We start from the raw sequence: 17,085 nt of genomic DNA on the forward strand, positions 1-17,085 counted from the left end.
AGTCTTTAGCACTTCAGCTAGCTGCCCAAAACCAGAGAGCATCTTTGCTGATCCAAAGGGTCACACATACTTAGTGCCGACATGTGCCACCACCTGCAGTTGGCTGCACCCTGTGCTCATCATGTCATCTGGAAGCACTCCTCCCAGTATGCACACAGAGTGTCACAGGATTCCCCTCCTTAGCAGCCATGTCCCATTATGCATCTGACATTGGAGCATCCAACTGCTAGTAAACCCACCCTCTGTGAATTCCTAGATGTTGCGGGCCGACAGGCTTCCTTTGAAACAGAGTGACTGCATCTGGCTCAAGGACTTTGTCAGCTGCAGAAAGTGCCTGAACCTGTTCCTCAGACGAACTGGTTAGGACCTTTGTTTCGTTCCCCCAGAAAGTCTTCCACTGCCTGCCACACCTTGAAACAATCTCCCACTCGACCATGGGTGAAGGGTCATCCTCAGTGCGGGCAGTACACAGGGTGAGCACAGTAGTGAACCGATCGAAGACACGAGGGACATGCTGAACGTATCCTCCATCCCCACGTCCAGCCCCCCACAGTGATGCCCATTGGCAACAGGCTCAAGCTGTGTGACTGAAGCCAGCACCGCCTGGAGCTGCGAGTGAAGGGTCATCGACTCATTTCGCACCTGAACACAGCAGTCAGCAGTCCCTATCCATTCTAAAGTCGGAGGAACTATAGAATAAACTCCAATTAAAACGCGGAACTCACAAAAGAATCGCTGTGTTCTGAAGTGCTGTAGCCTAGACGGGATCTGCTGCCCACTAACCAGTTACACAATTGAAAGTAACCGCTCACACGAAAACAAACGCCTGTCGCGAAACGAGCAGTGGAAATATACTCTATGCAGGAACGAAAATAGACTGGAATGCACACTGTAAATAAAATTAGAAGCCGCTTCTTGTTATCAGAAGCTCGTTGCGACTCACAACCGAGCACTGTGTTTCGAACTGCTGCTGGCTCCACGGGAGCTGCGTCCCAACTAATGAGTTCTGCAGTTGCAGCAGACTGCGTACACGAAAACAAACGCCTGACATAAGACAAACGGTGGGAAACAGGTGCCGCCGGCCTCTTACAAGGGAACCTCCCCATCGCACCCCCTCAGATTTAGTTATAAGTTGGCACAGTGGATAGGCCTTGTAAAACTGAACACAGATCAATCGAGAAAACAGGAAGAAGTTGTGTGGAACTATGAAAAAATAAGCAAAATATACAAACTGAGTAGTCCATGTGTAACATAGGCAACAACAAGGAATGAGTAAGTTCAGGAGTGCCGTGGTCTTGTGGTTAGCGTGAGCCGCTGCGGAGCAAGAGGTCCTTCGTTCAAGCTTTTCCTTGGCTGAAAATTTTAACTTTTTTTTCAGTTTATGTGACAAACGATTATGTTTTCATCACTTTTTTGGGAGTGATTATCACATCCACAAGAAAACCTAAATCGGGCAAGGTAGAAGAATCTTTTTACCCATTCGCCAAGTGTACAAGTTAGGTGGGCTGAGAACATATTCCTGTCATGTGACGCACATGCCGTCACCAGTGTCGTATAGAATATATCAGATGTGTTTTCCTGTGGAGGAATCGGTTGACCTATGACCTTGCGATCGAATGTTTTCGGTTCCCATTGGAGAGGCACGTCCTTTCTTCTACTAATCGCACGGTTTTGCGGTGCGGTCGCAAAACACAGACACTAAACTTATCACAGTGAACAGAGACGTCAATGAACGAACGGACAGATCATAACTTTGCAAAAATAAAGAAAATAAACCTTTCACCCGAGGGAAGACTTAAACCAAGGACCTCTCATTCCGCAGCTGCTCACGCTAACCACGGGACCAAGGCGTTCCTGAGCTCATATTCTCCTTGATGTTGCCTATCTTGCACATAGACTACTCAGTTTTTATATTTTGCTTATTTTTTCATAGTTCCACACAACTTCTTCCTGTTTTCTCGATTGATCTGTGTTTAGTTTTTCAAGGCCTATCCACTGTGCCAACTTATAACTAAATCTGAGGGGGGTGCGATGGGGAGGTTCCCTTGTTAGTAGCGACTGCAGGAGACAGAGAGTGGCTGGGCTAGGCTGGGCCAGGCTGGTCCAGATGAAAGGCGTGCTCTGGCCAGCGGAGCGTCTCGTGATGCTCACACAATCAGGCGTCGACAGGAAGTACGGCGGGGCCGCGCCCGCTGCTCAGTGGTTTGTGAAGGGCGGCGGCCACGTGACAGCGCCACGGGAAACGCGTAGATGAACTCAATGAAGGCTAACAGCCGGGGTGCTCACACGGCCCAGCATCTGCCGCTGCTGTTTGCTGAGCTCTACTCGTGGTACCGTGTCCGTTTCAATTTTCTCCAGATGCCACCATCAGCCATCCCGCACAGTAAGATAGTTAAATAAACTAGAACCAACAGATTTTTTCGAACGTCCTAAAAATGCCATTGGGACAAAAATGTCCCATCTCTAGCATACGTCATTACAACTTCTTTTTAGTCTTCTTATTTTACGGGGTGAGTTTTTTTATAACAATTAGCCACACTAACAGTCTGTTATTTTGTACAAGGTGAAGCAAAATAGGTGTTAGAGAGTATTTGTCTACTGTGGTTTAATTGTATGCTGTAAATGATTCTCCTGATCTTCCTTGTGATATTGTTGTATTGTTGCTCTGAAAATTCTATAGCTCACTTACCGATGTTTCAGTTCTCGTTTCAGAATGAAGGCATGAACATTGGAACAACGCTTGTTGTTCGCAAATATACCGGGTGATCAAAAAGTCAGTATAAATTTGAAAACTTAATAAACCATGGAATAATGTACATAGAGAGGTAAAAATTGACACACATACTTTGAATGACATGGGGTTTTATTAGAACCAGGCGCTCCACCCCATATTGCTAGACGAGTGAAATATCTCTTGCGCGCGTCGTTTGGTGATGATCGTGTGCTCAACCGCCACTTTCGTCATGCTTGGCCTCCCAGGTCCCCAGACCTCAGTTCGTGCGATTATTGGCTTTGGGGTTACCTGAAATCGCAAGTGTATCGTGGTCGACCGAGATCTCTAGGGATGCTGAAAGACAACATCCGACGCAAATGCCTCACCATAGCTCCGGACACACTTTACAGTGCTGTTCACAACGTTATTCTTCGACTACAACCATTGTTGAGGAATGATGGTGGACATATGGAGCATTTCCTGTAAAGAACATCATCTTTGCTTTGTCTTACTTTGTTATGCTAATTGTTGCTATTCTTATCAGACGAAGCGCCATCTTTCGGTCATTTTTGGAACTTTTGTAATTTTTTGATTCTAATAAAACCCCATGTCATTCCAAGCATGTGTGTCAATTTGTACCTCTCTATCTAATTATTCAGTGATTTATTCAGTTTTCAAATTTATACTGACTTTTTGATCACCTGGTATTTTATGCAAATTCTGGACGTGTCATTGCGGTGTGATTCGCATTCGAAAGCACATTTTGTCCAGGAATGGCACCATCAGGAATAACCATTTCCCAGTGAGATTACACTAGAGAACTGAAGTCAGATTGTGATGATGAAATTTAAGCATCCTCTGATAACATTTTTGTGTAATGCTGTGACCGTTTTTAACAGGTTGATGAAATGTTTTGAAAAGATCGGATCCTTACCTAATTCCAGGAAGGGACAGTCAGAACGACCAGCCTCAGAAGCTTGGGGAATGTGGAGCGAGTACGAAGATATTCAGTGAGGAGCCCACTAAATCAACAAGAAATGAAGAAGAGCAACTTTGGACGTCATGACGGTCTCTCCATAGGATGACGAGAGGAAACTTAATGTCCCATCTCTAGCATACGTCATTACAACTTCTTTTCAGTCTTCTACTTTTACGGGGTGAGTTTTTTTTTATAACAATTAGCCACACTGACAGTCTGTTATTTTGTACAAGGTGAAGCAAAAGGTGTTAGAGAGTATTTGTCTACTGTGGTTTAATTGTATGCTGTAAATGATTCTCCTGATCTTCCTTGTGATATTGTTGTATTGTTGCTCTGAAAATTCTATGGCTCACTCACCGATGTTTCAGTTCTCGTTTCAGAATGTCGGCACTAACATTGGAACAGCGCTTGTTGCTCGTAAATATATTTTACGCAAATTCTGGACGTATCATTGCGGTGTGACTCGCATTCGCCATTCGAAAGCACATTTTGTCCAGGAATGGCACCATCAGGAATAACCATTTCCCACTGAGATTACACTAGAGAACTGAAGTCAAATTATGATGATGAAATTTAAGCATCCTCTGATAAAATTTTTGTGTAATGCTGTCCCCGTCTTTAACAAGTTAATGAAATGTTTTGAAAAGATCGGATCCTTACTTAATTCCAGGAAGGGACAGTCAGAACGACCAGCCTCAGTTAGAAACCTGGAGAATGTGGAGCGAGTGTGAACCTATTCAGTGAAGAGCCCACTACATCAATAAGACATGAAGAAGAGAAACTCTGGACGTCATGACGGTCTCTCCAGAGGATGACGAGAGGGAACTTTAACTTTTTCCCCACAAAATTCAACACTGCCACACTTTGAAGGACAGGGATGTGAAGATGTGATATCCATTTCGAAACGAGATTATAGGGGTCCTTGAAAATGGAACAGTCGATTCGGATCGGATACGTCAGCAAACAGAACTGGCGCCACTGGGCTAATGATAATCCATATGCACAGCCTGTTGCTCCACCTCGCCCACAAAAAGGTCGTGCACAAAGTATTAATGGGCCCATTTTTATTGAGGGATCTGTCACAGCAAACAGATACAGACTGGTACTGGAACATGGATTTCTAATGGTTGCACGGTGCTGCCGAATGGTCGAGAACTAATGGTTCATGCAGGATGGAGCACATTCACACCATAACATGGACGACGTCGATTTCTTTCAGGAGACGGTTAGAGATCAGATCTTTGCCGTGGGAACTTTAGAATTCACTGGATGTGGTGTGAAATGGCCTGCTTATAGACCCAGATTCAACCCGAGTTATTTCTTGTGGGGTTATCTGAAGGAAGGTCCCTTTAGAGATGCACCTACAATACTCCAGGATATTGGTATTGCGATTTCTAGAGAGATTCGTGTAGTCTAAAATGATGTTTTTCATAAAGTCATCCCGGAATTCAGTTAAAGGCTCTATATACTTATTTCTGTAGAAGCAAAACACTTGGAAAACCTTATTTATTAAATTTCGTGTTGTCTTCTGTAGCATGGATATGTTGTCAAGAATCTATCACTCCATATTACCCCGTAACAGATAAAAACTTTCTAACAGCTACTTTGCACCATTATGTTTATTCTAAAAGTTATGTGCAGTTATACTAGATACTTACAATTCATTTTAAGATATTTCCATGCACTGGCATAGAAAACTGTTACACATTTATTGTAAACTGGTCTGTCACGTGATGCACATTTACATGAACTGTTCCCTTCATTGCAAGATTTTCTCACTTGGCAATGGTGGCTGCTTCCATGTACATAAGATGATTCAACGACAATAATCAGAGCGCTGACACTACTTTCTGTATAATCTCCGGCAAATTCCTTCATGAGCTTGAGAAGGAAATCATGTGTTGCTATTTTATGTTTGTTACTTCCCTGTAGATCACCCAAGCATTGATGGCTGCTAAATCTAGAACACTCTAAACTGCGTGAACATGTCACCTTTTCCCACAAGATTTCACTGAGTACCTGCGGGCCATCAGGTGAGCAACATCTTCCTCTGTACTTAGTTTCATTTTAACATTGCACAGTGATGGCTTTGACTTTTTGTCAGTTCCAGTTTGTTCATTTGTATACAAGGGAAATGAGAATTATTACGTGCTTTCCTGTTTGTCCTTGATGCACTGTGCATATCGTGCATATCGTATCGCCGTTTTTAAAGCTACGGTCTTCTGTAGGTCCTTGTGAACTTCCTTCATGCCCTCAGATATGATTTCTGCTTTCTGCTTTCAGGCGACGTGCTAATGAGACTGAGGTGAAAGAACTGTCACACGTTACATTCCTTCCCCTGGTTAAATATGCACCTCAAGTTTCTTGTCTATAAAGTCACTAAGACGTCACGTCTTTATCGCAGCCATCCAGCATTTCTGCCCAAACTTGTCAGAGTGTGAAGCCATGACCTGAGTGAACCAACATGTACTCTTAGATGGGAATAAATTGCTCATCTACATAAATCAACGAAGCAGTAAATCTGAGATGAGAACAAACTTACGTTTTAATCGATCAGTCTGCGTGGATCTCAGATCAAACTTGAGGAACCTCATGATTTCCCTGAAACAGTTGTGTGACGTTATAGACTCGTAAAACCATATTTCCCACTTCTCTGATGAAAGAAGGCCCATTTATGTTCCTTTGGGTTCAGTAGCACCCGTAAAATGCAGAACAGCAAGAAATGCATCAAGCCTTTCTAACGGTAATGATCAGACTACATCTCCCAAGATACTAGGCTTCTCTCTTTCGGTACGTCTTTGAATATCTTGAGAATAGGTTAGTAATAAACGAACTCCAAGTACATGAGAGAAAATCACAGCTGACACATTTCACAATTGGAGAAGGACTAGAGTTCTACTTGAAGAGCATTTTGCTGTAGACGCCTTCCAGGAATTCCAACATTAGTAGGAACTACTTCCCACTTTATTCCATCAGGAGGTTCAACCAATTTGCTGACAAAGAATGTTTTACGTGAATTATGCTGCCTTTGAGTATGTGTATAGCTTAATACTGGATCTTTATGTGAAAATCGCTATCGCCTCATATGTGCTCTGTTCGTCTTTGTTATCCTGCAAAATGCTAACCGTAACATCTCTGGCTGGACTACGACGAAGCATTGCGGCAGAGCCATCGCTACTACCCTTTCTAGGAACATGATGAAGTGGTTGAGGCGGCACGTAGAAACACGTGAAATATTTTTAATGAGATGAACACCGTTGCAATGAAAATTGGGAAAATAAAAATATACCTTCACAGCAACCGTTTATTTCCTACCTTCCCGCTATTGTGTAGTCGAGAAGATTCATCACAATCTTCATCGCTGCCCCATCTTCTTCGGAGCTCCCAGCTGTACTTCGTTTTGCATCAGAATGAGTTGATATAGTGTCTATATATTCTCCTTTGAATTCAACTTATTCAATACTGTTTTTCGAAACTAACAACTGCTCACCTGTGAGACCACGACAACAAGCCATGCTACTCTACTTCCCAGCGCCAGTTTATCCTTTTTATATAAATTTTTATTCTTTCAAAGACGCCACACTTATAGTTTCATATCTGCATTGCAACAGCACACAGTATAAAGGCTACCAGCAATGTGTAACAATTGGCAGCTGCAGCTTCTACGAATCAAGACACAACGGAATTAAAGACCTTAGCTGCCAGTGTGTACTGGTTTATATCAACGGGGAAAGTTGAAAATTTGTGCCAGATCAGATTCGAATTCAAGTCTCCTGCTTTCTAGGCGGATTCGCCGACCACTACGCCATCCAGACACAGTGGTCCACACAGCTGCATGAACTACCCTACTACACCTCCCGTCAGACCCAAATTCTCAACTTATGCACACACTACCGGTCTACCCCCTTTGCCCATTATTCTCATTACTCGCCGCATTTCGCGAATTTCCATAAGGGTTCCATATGAATCAAGACACAAAGGAATTAAAGAACTAAATAAATCAATGCCCGTGGGCATGCACAGACTACCCTAGCATGCCTCCTGTCCGGCCTAAATTTTCAACCTACCCACACACTACAGATGTAGTGCTCCTTGCTCATCTGTAGTGAGTGGGTAAGTTGAGAATTTGGGTCTGACGGAGGCGTACTAGGTGTTGACCACCATGTCTCGATGGCATAGGGGTAAGCGCATCCACCTAGTAAGCAGGAAACGTGGGTTCGAATCCTAGCCTGGCACAAATTTTTATCTTTCACCACTCACATAAATCAATGCCCACTGGCAGTTAAAGTTTTTGATTCCTTTGTGACTTGGCAGCACTTAGTTTATTCAGTGGGACAAAAATGTTCCATTGGCATCTATGTCTACATACATACTCTGCAAGCTTCAAAAATGGCTCCATCTTAGGTCATCAGTCCCCTTGACTTAGAACTACTTAGACCTAACTAACCTAAGGACATCACACACATCCATGCCCGAGGCAGGATTCGAACCTGCGAACGTAGCAACTCTGCAAGCCACGATGCAGTGCATGGCGGTGAGTACCTTGTACCACGACTAGTCGTTTCCTTGGCTGCTCCACTTGCATACAGAGCGAGAGATTCCTCGATTCCTGCCGCGCGGGGTAGCCGTGCATCTCGGGCGCCTTGCCACGGTTCGCGCCGCTACCCCCGTCGCAGATTCGAGTCCTCCCTTGCGCATGGGTGTATGTGTCGTCCTTAGCGTAAGTTAGTTTAAGCTACATTAAGTAGTGTGTAAGCCTAGGGATCTATGACCTAAGCAGTTTGGTCCCATAGAACTTACCACAAATTTCCAATTTTTTTCCTCAATTCTTATTGTCGTGGTCCCTACACTAAATGTATGTTGGCGGCGGTAGGATCGCTCTGAAATCAGCTTCAAAAGCCAGTTCTCAGTAGTGTTCTTCGAAATGAAAGTCTTCTTCCCTCCAGAGTTTCCCACCTGAACTCTCAAGCATATCTGTAAGAATTGCTTGCTGATCGAACCTACTGGTAACAAATCTAGCAGCTCGTCTCTGAATTGCTACGTCTTCTTTCAGTACGACCTGGTGCGGATCCCAAACACTCGAGCAATACTGAAGAATAGTTCGCGCTAGAGTTCTAGACTGAAGAGCCAAAGAAACTGGTACACCCGCCTAATATTGTGTAGGCCCCCGCGAGCACGCAGAAGTGCCCCAGTACGAGGTTTCATGGACTTAACTAATGTCTGAAGTAATGCTGTAGGGAACTGACATGATTCCTGCAGGGCTGTCCATAAATCTGTAAGAGTACGAGGGGGTGGAGATCCCTTCTGAACAGCACGTTGCAAGGCGTCCCAGATATGTTCAATAATGTTCATGTCTGGGGAGTTTGGTGGCCAGCGGAAGTGTTTGAACTCAGAAGAGTGTTCCTGGAGCCATTCAGTAGCAATTATACGCGTGTCGGGTGTCCGCATTGTCCTGCTGGAATTGCCCAAGTCCAACGGAATGTACAATGGACATGAGTGGAATGCGGTGTTCAGACAGGATGCTTACGTGCATGTCATCTGTCAGAGTCGTAACTAGACATATCAGGGGTCCCATATAACTCCAGCTGCGCACACCCCACACCATTACAGAGCCTCCACCAGCTTGAACAGTCTCCTGCTGACATGCAGGGTCCATGGATTCATGAGGCTGTCTCCATTCCCGTTCACGTCCATCCACTGGATACAATTTCAAACGAGTCTCGTCCGACAAGGCAACATGTTCCCAGTCATCAAGAGTCCAACGTCCGTGTTGACGATCCCAGGTGAGGCGTAAAGCTTTATGTCGTGCAGTCATCAAGGGTTCACGACTGGGCCTTCGGCTCCGAAAGCCCATATAGATGAAGCTTCGTTGAATGGTTCGGACGCTGACACTTGTTGATGGCTCAGCGCTGAAAGCTACAGCAGTTTGCGGAAGGGTTGCACTTCTGTCACACTGAACGATTCTCTTTTATTCGTCGTGGATCCCGTAGTTGCAGGATCTTTTTCCGGCCGCAGCGCTGTCGGAGATTTGATGTTTTACCGGATTCCTGATATTCACAGTACACTCGTACGGGAAAATTCCCACTTCATCGCTACCTCGGAGGTGCTGTGTCCCATCGCTCGTGCCCCGACTAATACACCACGTTCATACTCACTTAAACCTTGATAACCTGCCATTGTAGCAGCAGTAACGAATCTAATAAATGCAGCAGACACTTGATTTCTTATATAGGCGTTGCCGACCGCAGCGTCGTTTTCTGCATGTTTATGTATCTCTGTATTTGAATACGCACGCCTATACCAGTTTCTTTGGGGCTTCAGTGTATATGCGGTCTCCTTTACTGACGAACGAGTCTTTCCTAAAATTCCCCCAATAAACCGAAATCGACCATTCGCCTTGACTACCACAATGCTCACAAGCTCTTTCCATTTCGTATCACTTTGTAACAATACGCCCAGATATTTAAACCACGTGGCTGTGATAAGCAGGACACTACTGATACTGTATCTGAACATTAAGGGTTTGGGTTTCCTACTCACTCGCATTGATTTACATTATTCCACATTAAGAGCTTGCTGCCATTTACCGTACCATCTAGAAATTTTGTCCAGGGTATCTTGTCTCAACCTACAGTCACTTAACTTCGATACCTTCCTGTGAAAAACAGCATCGTCAACCAACAACCGCAGATTGCTGGTCGCCCTGTCTGCCAGATCATTTATGTATATAGGAAATAGCAACGGTCCTATCACATTTCCCTGGGGCACTCCTGATATTACCCTGTCTCCGATGAAACTTGCCATCGAGGACGACATACTGGGACCTATTACCTAAGAAGTCTTCGAGCCAGCCACATATCTGGGAGCCTATTCCGTGTGCGTATAACTTCGTTAGCAGTCTGCAGTGAAGTATCGTGTCGAATGGTTTTCGGAAATCTAGGAATATGGAATCTGCCAGTTGTCCTTCATCCATAGTGGTTTGACATATTTATTATTTTTTCTCGAAAACTGTGTGACTGTAAGCCTTGACTTTTATTTCAAAATGAATTACACTAACAAATACTTAAAAAATCATGAACTCTCATCTCATTCGTAAAAGAAAAATTTTGGACCAGGGAGTGGGCTTAAACTTTTGCTGTGGGACCAAAATGTCCCATCGACGATGGGACTCACTTTCCCACAAGGTTAAAGGTCACCACACATAATATTAGTCAGCCTTTTAAAACAGTCCACTGGTAGCTATAGACGGTGTAGATCTAGTACCACGCAGTCATGTGACCCTCCTCCACTGACGTAAGTCACAATGGTAAAGCGTTCTGCATGAAGAAACAAGACACAAAGGAATTAATGGAATTAAAGATGCCAGTGGGCATTGATTTATATCAATGGAGCAAGTTGAAAATTGTGCCGGACCATGATTCAAACCCAGGCCTCCTGCTTACTAGGCAGTTGAGCCGACCACTATACCATTCGGATACAGTGGGACAGCACAACCGCTTGGACTACCCTAGCACGCCTGCCGTCAGAACCAAATTCTCAATTATGCCACACACTACTGATGTAGTGCCCCTTCTCGTTAGTCTCTTGTATATGATCGGGTCGGTTGAATGGAATCACACAGTAAGATGGGTCGACGTAGAGACGTGACATAATGGCAGAAAGGAGATGTCGTGTTTGGACGTGCCAGTGATCACAATGCGAATGAAGTTGCCCTATGTTTGGCGTATCATCGCTGACTCTTTAACGTGTCGGCAAGGAATGGTATAACACTCGCAGCTGTGTAACATGGTGAAAGAACAGTGACCATAAAAAGTTACCGATAGAGATGGGAGACGAATGTGATGTTGGATGTGCGGTCCGCCAGTTACGCAAACACCGTTTTTCTCTCAGTACCCAAACATGTTTCGGCACCAATGTGCCATCATCAGTGGGTTTTCGTTTTTATTTATTCTTTATATTTGGTGTGCATGAATTTTCCAGATGACTTGTGTGTTAATTACTACAGGCAGCTTGTCATGTTTTCGTGTGGCAAGCACTTTCATTCTCTGTATCATTGTGAGGTGTTGTGATGCACACGTAACTATAACAAGTATTTTCCACAAATAACGTAGTAAAACACTTTTCACTTCACGAAACGACAATCACACTGTGGTTTGGTGAAGTGAAAAGTGTTTTACTGCGTTATTTGTGGAAAATACTTGTTATAGTATCACAACACCGCACCATGACGCGGAGAATGAAAGTGCTTGTCACACGAAAACATGACAAGCTACCTGTAGTAATTAACACACAAGCGATCTGGAAAATTCATGCATACCAAATGTGGTGCCAAAACATGTTTGGGTACTGAGAGAAAAACGGTGTTTGCATAACTGGCGGACCTCACATCCAACAATTTTAACTGCAAACACTAGCAACACAAGGAGCTGCAAGTCAAAATGATGAATACGAATGTGATGATTTGTCAATGACAGTCGGTTTCAAACACGACCTGAATAGCTGAAGTCAGGTGAATGAATATCCATCTCAGCCAGCTTCCGAGTGAACACTGCAATGGGAACTGCATGTTGTGGAAATTTGGATTTGGGTACAAAGCGAAGGGCAGTAGTGTCGACACCTTCAGCTCAATTTGTGGGTCTCATATGAGTTCAAATAAATTTCTGTTTTACATTAAACTAATTCCACGCTCCTGTAATGTAACATTGAAATAGATTTCACATAATATAAGACGTACAAATACAGCTGAAGATCTTATACCTACTACGAGGGGTGTTCAATCACTAATGCAACACATCTTTCTTGTAAGAAGGTATTCCAATACATGATATTACTCCGCGCTCTTTTGGCTACAAAACCAAATTTTTCAAAATAATCTCCGTTCAATGCGACGGCCTTACGCCAGTTTACTGTGAGGGCTTGAATGCCTGAATGGTACCACTGTACTGGTCCACGTCGGAGGCAAGGCTTGTTGCATCAATAACCTCCACATCATCTGTTTCCCGTGGAGTACATTCTTCAGTGGGCCAAAAAGACGGAAGTCGGAAGGTGCTAGGTTCGGGCTGTAGGGTCGATAAGGATGTTTTGTGTGCTCGTCTCTGGCGCACAGACTTGTGTCATGTCCAGCTGAGCAGCGACTTGTTTGATTGTGGTCTGTCGAGCACCGCATGTTCCAGCTTACAGGAGCCACAGCTGTGTACAGCCGGTCGGCACGCACGAGATCGGATAGGTTTATGCGATCTTGTTGCGGTGATGACAAACGCTTCGCCCAACGACTCACTGTGCTTTTGTTCACTGCCAGGTCTTGGTAGACATTTGGCAAGCGCCTATGAATATCTGCGATGCTGTGATTTTCCGCCAAAAGAAACTCAGAGACAGCTCTGTGTTTGGAACGCATCTCCTTTGGAGACGCCATTTTCAAGGCTATGTATAGCGCCGCCAACTACCGGAGCTTCATGAAACTGTAGTGGCTGCAGCGGGAATGTTCCAGAATGTCCCACAACAAATTCAGCATTTTTTCAACCGAAATTAGCTGAGAAAGAAATGTGTTGCATTACTCGTTGAACGCCGCTCGTGCGTAAAGATACTGTAAGAGCCGTCGTCCCTCGATACGTAGGAAGATGGATGAACGGAGAAGGTAGGAACTGGATATCAGCTGATTGGAGGTGTATAGTATGTCTGCCTCTTTCCGAATGACGCAACGCGTCGAGTGCACCGACGGCCCAATGGAGGCGTTCAACTCGCTTCGTTTGGAGGGTGTAGTTCAGGTTGGAAGTGGTTTGTTTTGTGATTTTTGGGGATGTTTTTCGTACCATGCCTTGGGTGCACTAATTAACGTTAGCGTGATCATGAACCAGGATGTTTATTGCTACATTCCCGATAACCAGTGTTGCTATTGATTTTAAATTTTCATGATGACAATGATGTGTACACTCACGTCTTCCACGATGACAGCAGTTCCATTCTTAGAATGGCACATATATGTTACCTATATGACAAACATTCAGGTACCCTCGAAGAAGTGCTTCACGGAGTTCTTACTGTGTCAGATTTGGCAGTCTCGAGCTTTCGGCGACTTCCTCCACCGTCACTGTCAGGAGATAATTCAGTAGGGCGTCAGTTACTTCCTGAAACGGTTCTGCTTATGCAGATCTTCCCAGCTTCTCTTCCTTCCACAGCCTAGCATCTCCTCCCATTGCAATCCTCTTCAGTTCACGTCATCCTTCGCCTGGTCTCTCCAGCTTGTTCGTGGTCTTCCAATTGCTCTTCGTCCAGATTCTGACCATTCTAAGACTCTTATCGAAAGACTTTCTGGTACTATAGTTTTAATGTGGCCAAACCATTTAAGCCTATTACTCTCCACAGTATCTTTTAGGAGCTTGATATTCAGGTTGTTTCGTATTCTTTCGTTCCTTTCCTGCCCCTTCTCGTCTTACCCAGGATTCCTCGCAGAAAGCGCATCTCTATTGGTTGTATTTTGCTCAAATCTTTCTGTGTCCAAGTCCAAAATTCTGATCCACGTGTCAAAGTTGGCAGGTAATATGACTTGCACACCATATTCTTTGTATTGATAGCTATTTTCCAATTTCCAATTATGTCCAACATAGAATAATAAAATATGAGCAACTTTTTTGTTCTCTCCGAAATTTCAACCTTGAAGTTTCCTTTCTTGTTAATTAACTTTCTGTATACTTGAAAGCATCTACTTCTTTAATACTTTTGCCACTAGAAATTATATCCTTCATTCTAAGGGTTCTGTACGTCATTCGGTAGAAACGGAACGCTCACATGATCATTTTGTTGTTTGTCTGAATGTCGGTCTGTCCGACTCTTGAAAACGCAATTTCTCAGGAATGGGTGTGCATCGAGTTGAAATTTATGCCACATACTAAGGTCTATGGTTCCTTGGCGTTGTAAAACATTGAAGCTCCTAAGGGAATGCAGTCAAAAGATACCGCCATTTACATCATATGTTTTAACACTCGTAAACTCACTCATCAGTACCTATAGGGTACGTTCTGTTGACCTAGAATCAAGAAATTTGCCAAACAGGAAGGTTTCACAGTACAAGTAAAGGAAAAGATCCGAAAAATTGTTAATTTGTAATTATGTCATACGAAAAGAATGTTTCTTTTGTCATTTGTTATCCCACATCAAACTTAAAATTAAAACTATGAGTAGTTCTGCATTCAGGCTGATTGGTCGCATTGATAAAAGCCAATCAGGTAAGGAATGACTTCGTTACTCATACGACGTGTTTTAGAATTTATCCACCATGAGATGTCTGGGAGCGATTACAGCACGTATTTATTGCGTTCCAGTTTATATGTGAAACAAACATTCACAGACTAGTGGAAGAGAGCATCGAAAGCTCGAGAGTGACAAATCTGACACGGCAGAAAGTCCATGAAGCATTTACCTGGCGTTGCCTGGGTATGCATTTATTCGAATCCTCTATTAGTCCACCTCCTTCTCCCCCTCTCCACCCATCCCTTCCTTCCCCCTCTCTCTGTCCATCTGCTCTTACGTCCATCTCCTCCCTCTAAGTCAGTCTCCTCCTACTCTCTATTTCCTCCCCCCCCCCCTCTTTGTCCATCTTCTACTCCCCTTTCTGTTCATCTCCTCGTCCCTCCTCTGCCCATGTCTTCTTCCTTCTCTCTCTCTCTGTCCATAACCTCCTCTTTCACTTCTCCATCTTCTCTCATCTCTTTCTGGCCTTCTCCTCTTCCTTTTCTCTGTCCATCTCCTTCTCTTCCTTCTTCGTATTAGTATGAAAGGACTATATGGGTAAAATATTTTTTATATTGTCCAACTGACGCTGTAATCAGGGGTAGACGCAGTTTTATACAGTGTTAGCATGGGAGTGAATAATTTTTTATCTGGTGTACTTACATTGGACCATCTTACACAATTAATGCGAGAGTAGTTTACTTTCCGACAAGGTGTATACATACTAACTGACTTAAGTCAATGACTTATGGGGAAGTAAGCCACGATTCTCCATCATATTCATTCCTCTGATGTTTGTATACCGGAATGGAGAACTATCCATGTTTGTTTGGAGGTAATAGGAGCTAACAGCGGCAACGAAATTTGGTTCAGGCCTGGAGGCGCACCTGGATAGAAGCAAATCCGAATCCCAGATTGGCACGGATTTCATTAGTCACGACGCACTGTAGAATTTCAGCGAACTGAGCTCTCTCACGTGACATGCCATGATAAAGATGACCTACGATTCTGTACTTGCCGCACGAGTCACAGCCATGGAAGAGAATAAGACCAATGTGATATCTTAGCAAATTTCACCAGGACCATTCCACAAGGCCAAACATCTACATCTACATCTATACTCCGCGAGCCACCTTACGGTGTGTGGCGGAGGGTACTTATTGTACCACTATCTGATCCCCCCTTCCCTGTTCCATTCACGAATTGTGCGTGGGAAGAACGACTGCTTGTAAGTCTCCGTATTTGCTCTAATTTCTCGGATCTTTTCGTTGTGATCATTACGCGAGATATATGTGGGCGGTAGTAATATGTTGCCCATCTCTTCCCGGAATGTGCTCTCTCGTAATTTCGATAATAAACCTCTCCGTATTGCGTAACGCCTTTCTTGAAGTGTCTGCCACTGGAGCTTGTTCAGCATCTCCGTAACGCTCTCGCGCTGACTAAATGTCCCCATGACGAATCGCGCTGCTTTTCGCTGGATCATGTCTATCTCTTCTATTAATCCAACCTGGTAAGGGTCCCATACTGATGAGCAATACTCAAGAATCGGACGAACAAGCGTTTTGTAAGCTACTTCTTTCGTCGATGAGTCACATTTTCTTAGAATTCTTCCTATGAATCTCAACCTGGCGCCTGCTTTTCCCACTATTTGTTTTATGTGATCATTCCACTTCAGATCGCTCCGGATAGTAACTCCTAAGTATTTTACGGTCGTTACCGCTTCCAATGATTTACCACCTATGGCATAATCGTACTGGAATGGATTTCTGCCCCTATGTATGCGCATTATATTACATTTATCTACATTTAGGGAAAGCTGCCAGCTGTCGCACCATTCATTAATCCTCTGCAGGTCTTCCTGGAGTACGTACGAGTCTTCTGATGTTGCTACTTTCTTGTAGACAACCGTGTCATCTGCAAATAGCCTCACGGAGCTACCGATGTTGTCAACTAAGTCATTTATGTATATTGTAAACAATAAAGGTCCTATCACGCTTCCTTGCGGTACTCCCGAAATTACCTCTACATCTGCAGATTTTGAACCGTTAAGAATGACATGTTGTGTTCTTTCTTCTAGGAAATCCTGAATCCAATCACAAACCTGGTCCGATATTCCGTAAGCACGTATTTTTTTCACTAAACGTAAGTGCGGAACCGTATCAAATGC

Source organism: Schistocerca nitens, chromosome 4 (genome assembly GCF_023898315.1).
Source record: "Schistocerca nitens isolate TAMUIC-IGC-003100 chromosome 4, iqSchNite1.1, whole genome shotgun sequence".
Lineage (NCBI taxonomy): Eukaryota > Metazoa > Arthropoda > Insecta > Orthoptera > Acrididae > Schistocerca > Schistocerca nitens.